The sequence below is a fragment of the Parasteatoda tepidariorum genome, chromosome 2 (genome assembly GCF_982258835.1).
Source record: "Parasteatoda tepidariorum strain Cologne lab strain chromosome 2, Ptep-v5.0, whole genome shotgun sequence".
Classification (NCBI taxonomy): domain Eukaryota; kingdom Metazoa; phylum Arthropoda; class Arachnida; order Araneae; family Theridiidae; genus Parasteatoda; species Parasteatoda tepidariorum.
The window spans coordinates 65,546,919-65,563,017 of NC_141756.1; the positions used below are offsets into that span (position 1 = coordinate 65,546,919).

General features: G+C 28.6%; 1 protein-coding gene across 6 annotated transcripts in view; it reads right to left on the bottom strand.

Annotated features, from left to right (window-relative positions):
- The window catches only part of LOC107438548 (uncharacterized), a 149,642-nt gene that overhangs the window by 77,567 nt on the left and 55,976 nt on the right, over nucleotides 1–16,099 (bottom strand). The window contains exon 1 of one of the 6 annotated variants that reach the window (XM_087157452.1): nucleotides 2,449–3,497. The exons of the other annotated variants lie outside the window; for them this stretch is intronic. The gene's annotated coding sequence lies outside the window, so the exon portion shown is untranslated. Of the gene's footprint in view, nucleotides 1–2,448; nucleotides 3,498–16,099 lie in introns of those variants that run through there. 6 annotated transcript variants of the gene reach the window in all.

The following is a 16,099-nucleotide window of genomic DNA, read 5'->3' on the forward strand; positions in this document are numbered from 1 at the left end:
ATTTAACACGTGGCTTCAAGACATTAAAATATGGTATCATAAACACATGATATCAAGATATAAAGTATCATAAACATATGGTTTCCAAAGTTGAAGGTATCATGAGCACATGGTTTTAAAATATAAGGTAACATAAACAAGTGGTTTCAAGATTTAGGGTATCATAAACACGTTGCTTTCAGGACATTTAGATAAGGAATCATAAACGCATGATATCAAGACGAAGTATCCTTAACGTATGGCTTCAAGATTGAAGGTATCAGAAACATATGGTTTCAATGTATGCATATAGTAATACAACGTATCACAAACTCATAGGTTCAAGATATCATGAACGTATAGTTTTCTAAATTTAAAGCACTCCAACTATCCAAAATAAAGCGATAAATATACTAAGAAAAAAAAATTTCGTTAAAATTAAGAAGAAAAAAAAACGTAATTCTGATTAATGAAACCAAAATATACGATATTTTAACCATTCATTTGGTAATTTTTCCATTAAAATTTGAAAAAAAGAAAAAAAAAAAAAAAAAAAAAGAAACGTAATTCTGATTAATGAAACTATGAAACTAAAATATACGATATTTTAACCATTCATTTGGTAATTTTTCCGTTCACATGGTGACGTTTTATCGAAAATTCTGCTTTTTAAAATTAAAGTCATTTAGTAAAAACACATTTTGCAAAACTGAAAAGTAAATTTAACCAAATAAATATTTTTTATGTATTATGATAACAATACCAAATTTTACCACATTTACCAAGTTTTATCAAATGTTATAAACTTTTTATTTATTGTTTTTACCAAAACACTTTGATTCGGAGTTTTTTGATGTTCCCATAGAGCCAGAAACACGGTAAATTTTACAATATTCTGGTAGTTCGGGCAATAATTTTTTTCTCGGTGTACAAAATGGAGAGTTTTTTTTTTTTTTTACGAATTTCACATTTTAAAAATACTTTGAATTCCTGTCCAATTTTTTGTTAAACAACATTGTAATAACTATGCAAATAATCAGAACAAGTTATGAAAAAATAAAAGGACCTGAACAATAAAATAATATAAAAGAAAGTGTATAATAATAACGGCACATGACATTTCAATTCAAGATTACTGAGACTTTTGTAAATTTTATTGTAATTTAATATAATTGATCTTTTTATTTGCAATATAAAAGTTGCTGTATTTTCCAATGAAAATATTTCTTGTGATTTTATTTCCTACGTTATTTTCCTCTTAAAGTGATCCTTACGTGAAAAAAACATTAAGTAAAAGGATGCATCATCTAATCAGCGATTTTAAAAATTCTAATAAGAGTGAATGGTTAGATTTAATTACTTTAAATACATAGGAACACACAAAAAACATAACAGCATTCAGTTTTCAAGCTAAAAAAGCTAAATGAAATCTGTCTTTACATATTTTCATAAAATAGCACAATTTAGATGCCCTCAAACACTACGTATACGTATGGAACGTTTTTGTTGACATCGCGCATTACTTGTTGCAGCTCCACTATAGATATTGTAGCATTTTGAATTTTTTCCTGATTTCGAAGTTTCTGCTTATGTAAGTGTGGTCCCTGAGAACTAAACTCTTGTAATTAATTTTTTTTTTTAAATTTACTGGTTGGAACTTGTTTGCTTTTCATGGGTTTAGTTTAATTTTAATGGATGACCGCGTGTGAACACTAAGAGCTCACGTAGTCAGCAATTTTCACCAGCCAAGTCTTCAGGCGTAAACCCTATACAGCACGTCTGAAGAGGGTCTGAAGTGTAATTCGCGATCGCTGGTCGAAAACAATCTACTACTCGAGAACAACGCTGTTAAATAAGTGGGGATGATTGTACCATGGCCGTATTACCAATATGAATTAATTGTCAGACTTGTATATTTGTAAATGGTGGCCATAATATCTTAAAACCTATTTCTTTTCGTTCAATTCTGTCGTTCAATTCTCAATTTTACACTTTCTGCTTCTAATATGAGTTAGCCATGATCATCCGTGTGAGCTATAACTGTTTAGCGGTTGTTTTATTTGTATAATATCAATCTATGGTTCCACGAATTTTCATTAAAATCGGTGTTGTAGTTCAGAAGATAATCGACCAGAACTAAAATACTCTCTTAATTTTGAGTACCAGTGTAGTTGCATTTTCACTAAGTTATCTTTACAGCTAACTGTGTGCGAAGAATCATTCAAAAATGAAATAACAGAATTTTTTGGTAGTTCGATTAGCTAATCTATCTAAATATTCCAGAAAATCTTCTTTGAATATTTTGAGGAGAAAAGAAACAATTAGAAGGCAGGGTAATAAGATAAAAGCAATAATTGGTATTAAGTGGTATAGTGACGAGAGTAATAATTGTACATAAAGAGCTATATTAAGGGGAGCAATAATTTTATATAAAGTGCTTTATTTTTATTGAGGAATTTTAACACCTACCCTTGCAATGTGGCAAAGCACGATCACCAGGGGATAGAGCTTGTGTCTTCCAATGAGGTTGCTCAGGTTCAAATCTCAGCAGTAGTTGGTGTTAATGCGAATTCTGCTCCCGACTCGCACCGACCACAGTGCTGATATAAAATTTCCTCAGTGGTAGACTGATCAAAGATTAGAATCCCCTTGCCGTCGGGCTAACTGCCGTATATTTTCTTGGCTTAACGCAAAAGCGGGTTTAGTTCAATCAAAAAGTCCTCCTCGAAGGCTAGTTTGTGCTAATGCTTGATCCAGTAGTTTCCTTGTTTTCTAGATTGGATTCAAAATTACAAGGAACATTGACAGTCGTAAGCTCGGAATTGGAGTTGGCTCTTCAACCCCGGTTGTGAAGTAAAATAAAACTCATATAGTCCATGATTTTAAAGAAATTGAAAGTATTCACTAAATGTATTGGCCATGCAGGTCTCCAGACGTACACGCTATATAGCATATTTTAGGAAGGCAATTAGAATTCACTATCTCTCGCCAAAAACAATTGACTACCAGAGAGCAACGCTGTTGAACAAGTGGGAACAATTTGTACGGAAACTCATAACTTGCCGTAATTCCAATATGAAATCACATTGTAATACTTTTATATCTGTATAAGGTACCATAGTACCTTTAAACGCAATTTTTTTTTCCACTTTTAAAAAACTGTTTCATACTTTTTAACTCTGATGAGTTTTACTCATGATCATGCATACGAATTATAACTCTTTAACAGTTGTTTTATTTGTACAAATGCTAATGCCAAATTTCAATAAACTCGCTATAATTCAGAAGACAATCGACCCAATCAAAACCATTCCCTGGATTTTAAGTACCTGTGTAGCTGCATCTACAGCCGAGTTGTTGACACAACGAACTGTGTGCGAGGAAACCTTCAAAAAATGAAATAACAGAGCTTCTGTGTTGTTCGATAAATATTCCAGAAATTCATCTTCGAATATTTTGAGGAGAAGAAGAAAAAAAAAAAATATCAATTCAGAAGACGAGCCAAAAAGATGGATCACGATTGTGGGCGGCAATGATAATTGTATATAAAGTGCTTTATTTTTATCCTGGAATTTTAACGATTATCCTTCTGCCTGTAATGAAATCACGACTTATAAACAAATCGAAAACAACGACGTAATGATTTGCGATTCCAGCAGTATTGCTGAAACGACCTTGGCAGAACTATGTAAACGAAGCTCCTGAGTTTAAATCAATTTTATTTACCTGTTCTAATCAAGAGAAAACAGTATTTAATTGGATTTTTTTTTCAGTAAATGCGTATTATTTTCCATATTGCACCATACTTTTTTTCTGATTATGAAAACGAGTTTAGGAGCCTCACGAAGAGCATGATCATTCATTAAGGAACTTACGCTATAAAATCATACGATGAAGATTATTTCCAAACATACTTGTTTGGTTGTTCAACGAAATTAAAGACTGTAAATAAACATTGTATTATTCATGATTAGAAAATTTGTGATTTTCGATGAATTTGTTTATCCAAATATAATTCGGCACAAAAAATAATTTTTAATTATTATTTATTATTAGTTTATTTAATAACAGTCGAAAAAATTTTGAATTGCAAGATATAAAATTTTTTTGCATCATTTTAAAGAATGTAGTTTTATGAAACGAAGTCCGTCTAATAATTCTTGAAAAATCAAGTTTTAAATTCATGACTTTTTTAAAACTTCATTTCTTAAAAACTGTTCGACCGATTTCGTTTAAATTTTGAAACGACCTTGGCAGGACTTTCGGAGTTAAAATCAATTTTATTTACATGTTTTAAACTCTATAATTAAACTCTAACATGTTCTAAAGTCTGTAATTAAAAGAAAACAGTATTTAATTAGATTTATTTAATGCGCATTATTTTCCATATTGCACCATACTTTTTCGTCTGATTATAAAAACGAGTTTAGGAGCCTTACGAAGAACATCTTCATTTCTGGAAGTTGAAGCTATAAATTCATACAATAAAGATTATTTTCAAACACACTTGTTAAGATGTTCAACGAAATTGAAATTGTAAATAAACATTCTATTATTCATGAAAATTTATAGTTTTCTATTAATTTGCTTATACAAAGATGCGAAAAAAAATTTTTTTTGATAATTATTTATTATTTTTTTATCATTTATATTTAATGACTGTCGAAAAATTTTTAAATCGTAAAATACGTATCACGCATCATTACGTTTCGCATCAAATCTAATTTTATATAGCAAAATGCAAAATTTTTGAGAAATTGGTCATATGAGAAATCGTATTTTAAATTTACGACTTTTTTAAAATTCAACTTCGCAATAACTATTCAACTGATTTCGCTCAAATTTTGTGTTTTGCCATATAAACTTTCTTTAAAATGATGTAAAAAATGTTATGCAATAAAATTCAATCCTTTTTTCAACTGGTCTTCAATAAAATAATCATAACTTATTAAAAATTATTTTTTGCATGGAATTATCTTTAAATAAGCGAATTTTGCGTGCTAAAATTTTTCAATTAGCTTAGAAAGTTCGGGAGATATAGCGAAATAATCAAAAAGTAAAATTAACATGAAGGGGTCCATACTCTCCTTACTATTGGGACCATATTTCCTTTATTGTGGCTACCCCTTATATTTTGGGGGTTAGAAGTTCGAATCCGGCGGAAAAAGGTATCTTTATTCAGAGAAAGTACGTTTTAGTATCTGATTTCGTAACTTAAGATATCGTTTGCAAAAATCAACTATCATTTCTGAGGTCACCCCCTCAAACAATTAAGTTAGAGTCGTAGAACGTAAAATCTGACCATTAGATCAAAAGTTATTCAGGATGTTTCATTTATTTTTTTGTGCACAGTGCATATGAATATGTTATCATAGTATTAAAAACATACTGTAATTACTGTAATTTAAGTGGAATATTTTATTTAAAAAAAATCGAAATTTAAAATTGTTCATTGAGGCGTTATGCAGAATAATATAATTTGTAAGTTAAATGAGAGTATGAAAATTTCGTGCGAATTAAAAAATAATATGAGCAAGAAAAAATATTAAAGTTTCGAATGAATGCTTTAACAGCTAATCATACAGTTAATTAAATTTTTTAAGCATCTTTACAGTTTGAAAATATTTTAATATGCTTAAAAACATTAAAAATACTGTTAAGTGATTAATGCCCTTGAAAAGTTTCTATTTTATGGATAAAATGAATTACGTTACTTTAACTTTTAACTTAATCATACTCAAACTATTAATTAATTTGAAAAATTTTAATTCTTTATTATGAAGTGAAAGATGTTTGAAACTTAATGTTTTTGTTTAATTTAAAAATATTATAATATATTCAAACGATTCCGTTTGCAAAATTTACATTTTTTTTTAAAATAAAGTTATTTATATTAGAAACTTAATGCTTTAACTTAATAGTATTCACGTATATTTTAGCTCATGAAGAACTTAAAAATTTATATTTTATAATATGAAATGAATAATAATTGAAAGTAAATATCTTATGTTTACATTTATGCATCTTTACCTTCATTTCTTTCTGAAGAATTTTGGAATTCCTTGACATTTCGTTTTGAGTTCCAATTTTCTAAAATTATACAATCAATAAGGAATTTGAAATGTATTTATTCCTAAACTGATATTTTTTAAAACAGATAATAGAAGCTTTTACCATACTTTTGAAGTTTTTGTAAGTTATTTTCTGAACAATGGAATCATTTGCGTGACGAGTGATATTTTGTCATGTTTTATCCTTCTACAATAGAAATTATCTGAATAGGCTAAGTTCGTAGAATTTCAAGATTCTGAAAAAAGGCCATATTATTTCTCGAAAACCATTTATTTTATTCAAACCGATTTTTATGTATAAACTAACACTGACGATGAGATTTTGGAGAGTTAGATGAAATTGCATGTATTGATTTAGATGAAATGGCAGGATCGAGTTAAAATATCATCATATTGTAATAAAATGTACTGTATTCAAATTAAAAAACCAAAAGCGAACATCCCGAATAACTTTCGATATAGTGACTGAATTGTTTCAATAGTTTGATCAGGAAGATTAGTCGCTTAAATTTCATTTTTTGCGTATTCCTCCTTATCTTCGGAATTATTGAAGCGAATAAAAAAAAATTGTACACAATTATAAAACGTGCTTATCAACAGATAATTTCATGCTAAATGCAATAACATATATATTTTTATAAAATTTTATTTTTAATACTAAGATAAAAAAAAAACTTGAATTAAGAAAAAAAACATTCACTATTTTTGGGGGAAATAAAAGTTTAAATGTACGACTTCTTTGAGATGACGAAATACGCATAAAATGAAAATGTACATTTCATTTTCTTGAGAAATGAAAATTTAAATGTATCCCTTCTTTGAGATGACAAAATACGCATAAAAGGAAAATCTGCATTTAATTTTCTTGAGAAATGAAAATTTAAATGTGCGACTTCTTTGAGATGACGAAATGCACATAAAAGTAAAATTTGCATTTCATTTTCTTGATCAATAAAAATTTAAATGTACAATTTCTTTGAGATGAGACGAAATAGATAGATAGATATAATCTAAAAACTATTATTGAGAGTTTTTGCACACAGAAAAGTGTTCATTAATTCTCGTTTCAAAAGGTAAGCATATTTAATTTTGCTCTTAATTATTGTCGTTCCCACAACAGAAAGTTATCTTTATATTTTCTCAGAAAAACTTTTTTAAGTGCAAGTTTTGATACTTTGTATTCAAAGTTAGCTTATTAAAAAATTTAAATTACAGAAACAAAAAAAAAATAGTAACTATTTTAATTAAAGTTATAAAGTGTTGCAGGTGTGAGATTTTTCTGTTTTGGGCGTGACTTTTATTCAAAGTCACACCCTCAGCATAATTTTAAATTGAACTAACTAATTGAACTAAAATGTGATCTAAACAAACTAAGAAAATGTATGCAAAAATAATATGTGGAAAATATATAATTAGCACCAGTAACAATACCCTTTGATTTAGTTGTGTAAAACCCAGTTAATGTATCATAATTAGCCTCATTCGAGAATGTGACATTGCGTACAATTGTTTATTATTTCAGTTATGATTAATAAGCTGTTGCTTCTGCCGGAAAATATTTCTGTAATTGATGTATGTCTAAAAAATAAATTTAAAGTTAAAAACTCAGCTAAAATCTGAAGAAAAAAAAATTTCTTTTTAAATGTACATGTAAGAGTTCGTTATTTTATAGCTTTTTAAAATGAATAGGTATAATATTAAGGATAAAATTGTTTCTCCTTTTACTTAAATAAAAAAAAAGGTTTAAAGGTTGCAGGGTTGGCAAGGTTTAGGACAGAATGGATTAATCCACGGTTTAAACCCTGGTTTAAACCGTCCTGTCCAAAACCCCTTTGTCCGAAACTGTCTTAAACTGTCCAAAACCCTTTTACTCAAATTATGTCACAATTTTATCTGAACAATATTTAAGAGGTAAAATAAACATAGAACTAATAACATATTGATAATTAAATGTATTAGATAATATTTGTTTTTAAAAGTATAATGTTTTATTAATATTGATTGACTCTTCAATTTAAACAAAGGAAGATAAATCAGTAATCAAGTTCAATTGGTCCTCTCATTCAATAGTACATAACTGAAGTTTGGCCTTGCCATACAGGTTAAAATATTAGGGACTAAGTGCTTGGTTCGTCATAAACAGGTTTATTTATCTATAGTACTATTCAAGAATACTTTTATTTCATTCATGTTCAATTCTTTTAGCATAGTGGTGATACATCACCAGTGTCAGTAACTGAAACTGATGTTATGCTCTTCAAAACTGTTAATACATTTTTCAGTTATTTTGTATTTTCAATTTAAACTAATATATTTATATTTAAAAAAAATTTTTTTTTAAATAGATGTCTTTTTTTATCATCCTGTGATGCAGAAATTATAACATTTTTTTAAAAAAATATTGTGAAAAAAGAAAGGTTAATTTTTGAACAAATTTAGTATTTTTTCTAAGAAAAATTATTATTTTTAAATATTGCCATATTTATCCTTATGCAAAAATATTATTTATCAGTATTAAAAGCATATTTATATTTAAAGGATTAGGTATTCACTTTTGTTGTTCAATGAATTGTGGAGCTTCAGAAATTTTAAACCTTTTTCTATTATATTATATTATTTTCTTTTAATAAGTTAAAGTAAATTGTATAAAAAATATAAAATATTTATTGATACATATAATTATTATGGGTACAATGGTTACACCTATAGAATTTTTGCCTTTTTCCAAAGTTCAAGGTTTTGGACACTTTAAGACAGTTTAACCCAGTTTAGGACAGTTTTACCCAGTTTAGGACAGTTTTACCCAGTTTAAGACAGTAAAACTCACGTGTCCTGTCCAAAACCAGTTTAGGACGTCAAAACCCCAACCCTGGGTTAAAGTGCTATGTTTTTTTTTTTCAATTTATACCTTAATTTCTTATTCAGAAGAAAGAATAGCACAGAAAGATCACGAAATCCTCGGAGAAAGATTAAAGAAAATCCCTTAAATATGCAGAATATCTGCAAAAAAGATAATAATAATAATAATAGCAGCCGCAACAGATATTTTAGCAGCTAAGAAGGAAAAACATTTACAGCGACAAAAGCAGAATGAGAGGCAAAAAATTAATTATAATTATTACCATTTGATATTATTAATGTATCATTCATATGTTAATATGCTAATTTAAAAAAGAAAACTTCTTTGTAAATATTTGTGTACTTCATTATTTTATTGCACATGCAAGTCACACCTGCAGCTTAGTCTGCCACCCGCAACAAAAGCAAGAATTGAGAAAGTAATTTTTTCATAGAATACTTATTTAAGCATTATAGTCTAACATTAATAAACAAAGTTCACACAGTTGTTATAATTCACAGAATTTGGAATTTCTGTACTGAATGTCCTTTTTATGTCACACCCGCAAGGTATGGAAATCATTTTTTAAAAAAAAATAAATAAAATACCGTGCAGCTTTCAAATTTGTATATGTAAGTGGGCAACGTTAAAGTCTATAAAAATTTACAATGATTAATATTTTAACTAATGGCTAATTTGCTTAGTGTAAATGTCCCACCCGCCACTTTGGATTAGGCGAGTACAAACAAATTCACGTGTAAATTGTTACATCATTAATGCGCCTTTTCAAAATTAATTACTGTTAAAAAGTATTTCTAAAAATATGCACAATGTGAGTTGTAAATTAATGTTTAGGCGAGGTGGAAACAAAAACGATATCGAAATCTATTCCAAAATTTCGATCTACTTCAGTATCAAAATGCAAAATCCATATGCAAAATCATATAAATTTTTTCTAACATATTGGATTCGTGATAGGCAAGATTTCTTTCAACTGGATAAAAATTATTAAAATCAATGAAAAGTTCTTAAATTTTGCAATTTTTTTGTAACTTTTTAAATATTAAAAAGTTAGATCGCAAAATGCTTCTCATATTCCACAAAACTGTGGCTTTCCTTCATCTGTACATTTTCGCCATTTTCAGAATTAGCATAGAATGTGGTGGGGGAAAAGATAGGCTTAGCTCGACCTGCAATCATGAATAAATGTTACAAACTCACAGCAGTTATGAAAATAGCACATTATTCGTGAAAAAGTATTATTGCATATGACGTCAAAGCCTTCGAAAAAACAGCCTAAAAGCGCAATTGTTTGTTTCAAATGTACTTGGCAAATACGGAAACAAATGCGGTTACGGTTTGTTTTCGCAAACACGGATTGAAACGATATACACCCTCATTAAATATGGATGCATTTTTAAAATTTCTTTGCTAAATTGCTAATCTGACAATAAGCTAATGAACGATTAAATTTCTTTCTTAATTCTTATATTTTAAAATAAAGCATGTATTCTTAATCTCTACGAAATAGATAGAATGTATTATTCTTTTTTAGAAACAATGCAAGTAAACAAAGAATAATCGTAAGTAGCTTGAGATATTTCATGTATTTAACTTGATAGCATTTAACAAATATAAAAAATGAATTATGAATGGTAACAAAGTGCAGAAAGCGAACTTCCGATATCCTTAGATTAAATTTTGCATTCACAAATGGGGCATGTTTCCAAATACAATAACCGTAAGAGTTATATTAAACTCTTTATATCTTAATAAGGTAAAGCACTGTGAATAAAGTACAAATATAAGAGCTTAACTGTTATTTTACTTGTCTTTGTTGCTGTCACGTTGTTTTGTTTTATTATTCGTAGTGCAAAGTACAGCCCTTAGTTTCCCTACGTGGGGGCTGGGACTTTTAGGGGGAGGCTATAACCTTCCTAGAGAGTCAGTAAGAATTCGCAGAAAAATTTTGTAAAACTTGTGTACTCTTTGAAATTTATACATTTTTTAAAGTTTTCTATTAAACATTTATCACATTATATTAAAGTAGTTTTTATATAGTAATTTATTAGGTAAAATAGCTTATTTTACGATGAAGAAAAAAGACACTCTTACTTTGCTTGATATCTCAACATTTGAACACTAGGAAAACTGAGGTGATTTTTTTTTTTTTTTTTGAAAATTTAAAATTGCCATTTCTTATTTTTAATAAAATTGCCGCATTTTTTGGTTGTCTTTTGAAGTTATTAAATTTAAATGCTCGAAAAGTGTTGACTTCGTTAAAAATCATTATTGGACAACTTGTTTTCAAATCGTTTATCTTAAAATCAGCAAGAAAATTCTGCAGAGTCTATTTTAAGTTAAGGAATCGTGTAACATTTCTTTAAAATTTGAAACTGTTTTCACATAAAAAATTTTTTTTAAAAATTGGCCTCGATTTACCGAAACAGCTTGTAAATTTCTTTAACTCAATCAAATTCCCTTTTTTAATAATCAGCCATACTAAAATAAAAAATAATTAAAATAAAAAAAAGACTTTTTCTCTATCAGAAACACAAAAAAAGTGAACATTTTCTTTCAATAACATAACATTTTTAATATCTTTTTCAGCAATATTAAAATCTTTTTATTATCCACATAAAATAAACTTTTTCTGCTTTAAGAAACATCTCAGGAAATAAAAATTTTAACGAGTAACTCAGTGTCATTAGTGAACTAAAATTATAAACAAATTTTTAAGAACATAACTTAGTATTAAATAAATAGCTTTAAAATGTCAACTGTAAAAAAGTAACAGCCAAAAATAGCAATTATTGGTTTAAACAAAACGAGAGCAATAAAACTATGAGTGTTGTAAAATACTTTGATTTCCATGAGTGGCACAGACACACATAACAGAAGCAGGCGAAAACTGGTCCCAAAACGAGGTCAGTGGGAGATCTTTCGATTTGAGAAATTTCTTTGACAATTTTATTCCTTTTTGTTATTATTTAAAAAAAAAAAAATCTTCTTTTCATCGAAATACATCAAAAATGCCAAACAGCAATGATTATATGGGAAAGTAAAACTAAAACTAATCGCAAATGAAGCGAAAAGTTATAACTAAAAGTATGTTTGCTCATTTGGAATATTATTAAGCCTAACGTTATTCGCTAATTCCCTATCATTAACTGTCATCGTTCCGTGAAATAATGATTCCTAATCAATTTCCCTGTTTTATTCTGAAAATGCCTTTTTTATAGCGTGCCAAATGAGAAATTATTAATTTTTGGAACGTTTTAATGTGATTTGTTTAAATCCTGTTCCAGATTATGCAGTTTGAGATTAAGGATGGTGTTATTAACTTTCGGTAGTAGTAAAACGATATTAGTAACTTTCATTTTATTTTTTTTATAAATAACAAATTAGGTGAAATATTAAATGCTTATTGATTGTATGGGTCATTAGTTTTGCAATTTAGTTAACTAAAATCTAATTTAGTTAACTAAACTATTAATAGCGTTTTTGTTGGCAATTTCACTCTTGTTACACATTGTGTTAAATTTAGTTAATTTCAAATTTGGGTTATGGGAAAATATTCCGAGAACGTAATTTTTTTTTTCAACTCTTTCAGAACTGTAAATTTTATTTTGATAATTATCTTGTCAAAGATTGCTGTGCTAATGAAATCCCATTTACGCTTTTGATTCATGTAGAATAGTCGTCGCTTCTTCAGAATAGAAGAGAAATAATGAACATTGTTTAAAAAATTTTGCGGATTTTCTGTTTATAAATTATACACGGGGCTACAATTTGTGAGAAATATGAGATACAAACTAAAATTTCTAAAAATTATTGGTTTCATTTAAATTTTATTCAATTTAACTAGTAGCTACAGATATTTGGATTTAGTTTATGGTGTGTTCGGTAAGCGATCAAAGGTTATATGGCAAAGGCAAATAAAATTTTTTTTCTTCGCAAAACTCGTTATAAGTGTCCAGATATTGATGCTTCCGACAAACGCTCGGAAACGTTAAGTTTTTATTTGTTCCTTATTCACCGAAAGTGAACGTCAATATTAAGAAAGCACATATTTGAAAGGAAAAAAACATGTCTTGTGTTTGTTAATCGAGTATTAATTAAAATTCGCCATTTGTTCAAAAGTTATAACTTAAAAGTTTTTTTCTCTTCAGGAACCTTAGTAGTTGTTATCCTGTATATACAATTCAGCATTTTCAGAAAGTATTACACTTTTGACTATTTTTAGATTTTGAGATTCAGATTTTATTATTTTGAGTTTTGAAAAAATTAATTAAATTAAAAATTCATTTTTTAAATTATTCAACTTAACAAATAAAAATTTGCAGGTAAAATGGGAACTACACCAGTAATATAAATACAATTAAATATTTAGTGAAATTAGTAGAAAATTACAAAATTCTTTCATGTCTGCGGGTATATAAAAACTAACGATGTTTGAAATTTGCAACTCATTTCATTCATTCTCTCATCTTTATGAACATCGCTGTATTTTTTTCATTCATTCGCTTCCGAAAGTGTAGATTCTCGAAATAAAATAACGAAATCAATTTTCTAAACTTTTTACATATGTTTCACCTCAGTAAATTGCGAACAATCGATCAAACTCTAATTTAGTTTAAATTCATTACCGACTCAATAAAATTTCATAAATTGAAATCAGACAGCTTTGTTATAATACTGTGAAGATACAAAAACGGGAATATCACATTGAGAAAAAAAATATGGCCGAAACTACCGGAATATGATAAAATTTGCAGTGTTATATATATATAATTATTTTTATTATTTTTTTTCACCAAGAAGGTCATTACCATACTGTAAGGTAATTTTACCAGACTTTCTTCGCCTTACATTATGAAAGAAAAATATATTACCAATTTATTCACTGAATTGTTTTTCATCTGCAAATAATCATCAATCGGTAGCATTATTTCTCAAAATATACAATATTCTCTTAAAACAAAATGAGATATAGCGTTCATAAATTTCACTACATAAACAGCCTGAACTTTCGATTTGTAAAAATGTGTCAATAATTCAGTGATGGAATGGAAAATTCGTCCTCCACCTCGAAATGTCAATCACCATATATTGACATTTATCTATACACCACACAAGCATACAGAAAAAGCTTTAAACTGACTTCTTTTTTCAAAGAACAAATAACAAATTTAATATTGTTCTTTGATACTTTTCCATCTGTATCTGTTGTTGCAGAGATTGATTAAAAGAAACAAACGCGGAAATGCCCTTCGAAGGATGAAGAGAGGGGGCAGGGAATTAACAATAAAAAAGATTTTTATCGTGACCTAAACAATGTCATAGAAGAGTGATAAAAACAAATGTAGGAAGAGAAAGTCACTATTTTTGCAATAACTCATTTTTCCTGTTCTTGGGAGCCATTTAATGCAGCTTATAATCCTTCTAAAACAGAATAAAATGTTATGTTGGTTGTATGAATGAAAAATGCCTTTTTAGTTTCAGTGTCTCTCGTATATTGCTTTAGTATTTGAAGATAGATAACATAGATATTTCTTTAATTAAACTAAATGTATATGAAGAATTGGCAAAATTTTTCGATATATTTTTGAATATATTTTGAGCATAATGTGTAAAATTGTATATAAATTATTGAACTTGATGGAAAGTTGCTGATTTTATTTTTTGGGTGAATTGAAATACTAGCTAACTAGTTATCTGTGGTTGGAAAAATACTATATTTATAGCTATTGGTTAGGTGAACTTAAAAGTTTTTTTTTTCAATAAATCTAATTATCTAAGCAAAAAGCTACAAATAATAGAAGAAAAAAACGTTGTGTGAATAAAAAAAAATAGATTTTAAGTGCCAAATCAGCAAGATAATTAGCAAAAAATTTTAAATAAGAGTTATTAGTTCACCAAAATTAATCGCAAAAATATTAGTACCATTAGTAATTATTTTCAAGAATAGTTGTGTTAAGAGCCGCGGTGGTTCAGGAGATCGAGCACTTGCCTTCCCATGAGGTGACCCACGTTCGAATTCCAGCACTGACTGGTTGATACTAATTTCGCCCTCGTATCGAACCAACCAGAGTGCTGACATATAATATCCTCAGTGGTAAACGAATCATTGGTTAGAATCTCCTTGCCGTCGGACTAACCATGGGAGGTTTTGGTGATTTTCCTCTTCGTGTAACGCATATGCGAGTTAGTTCCATCAAAAAGTCTTCCACGAAGACAAATTTCTCTCAATACTTAATCTAGAAATTCCCTTGTCTTCTGGATTCGGATCAAAATTACAAGGCTACGGAGTTATATTGATAGCCGTAAACTTAGAATTAGGTCGACTGCTCAACGCCGATTATAAAATTAAATAGTTGTGGTAATTCTTGACTGTCATGGATTATTATTGTGAAAGTGAAAAATTTGCAGCTGTGGGAGACAAATATGATTAGTAAATAGTAATATCACTGGTACTTTTTTATGCGAATTTCAAATTGTTCATATAAATGATTTAATCCATGATGTGCCTTGTTTTTAATCCCCTTGAATAGCCATTTCAAATGAATAGCACTCAAATTCAGTAAAACGCCGTTATAATGATAATTCACAATATCAGATAACATTGTCGTCATAACTAACATGACGTTATATTCGAATATATATGTTTAATATTAAAATAGAAATAAAAAGCTTCTATTTTAATGTTGTTCAATAGCTTTTAACATTTTTAATTAAACTATAGATTTTAATAATAAGCTGTCGAAAAGGGAAACATATGGTCAACAGAATGCACACAGGTGTTCTGGGGGATTTCTAAAAGTAGTAGAAGAATTTTTTCTTTTGTTAATAGGAAGGTAACGTGGTCGCCCTCGTACTTGCTTTAATAATATAAACGGTTTAGATTTTATTTTATTTTATAACGTCGTTGAACAGCCGGTCGAATTTAGGGTTTACGACTACTTATGTTCAACTCCGTAGCCTTGTAATTTTGAACCAATCCAGGAGGCAAGAAAACTCCAGGATCAGTACTCCCAGAGGTATTGATTTGTTATGGGAACATGGAGGACTTTGTGACCCGACAGATTTAACGTGCATCAATCACCATTTACTACATCTTCGGCCGGCGGGGATCAAACCCACGACCTCTTGGACATGGGCCCAGTGCCCTACCAACCAGCCTATCCCGGACCAAAAGGTTAAGATTCTA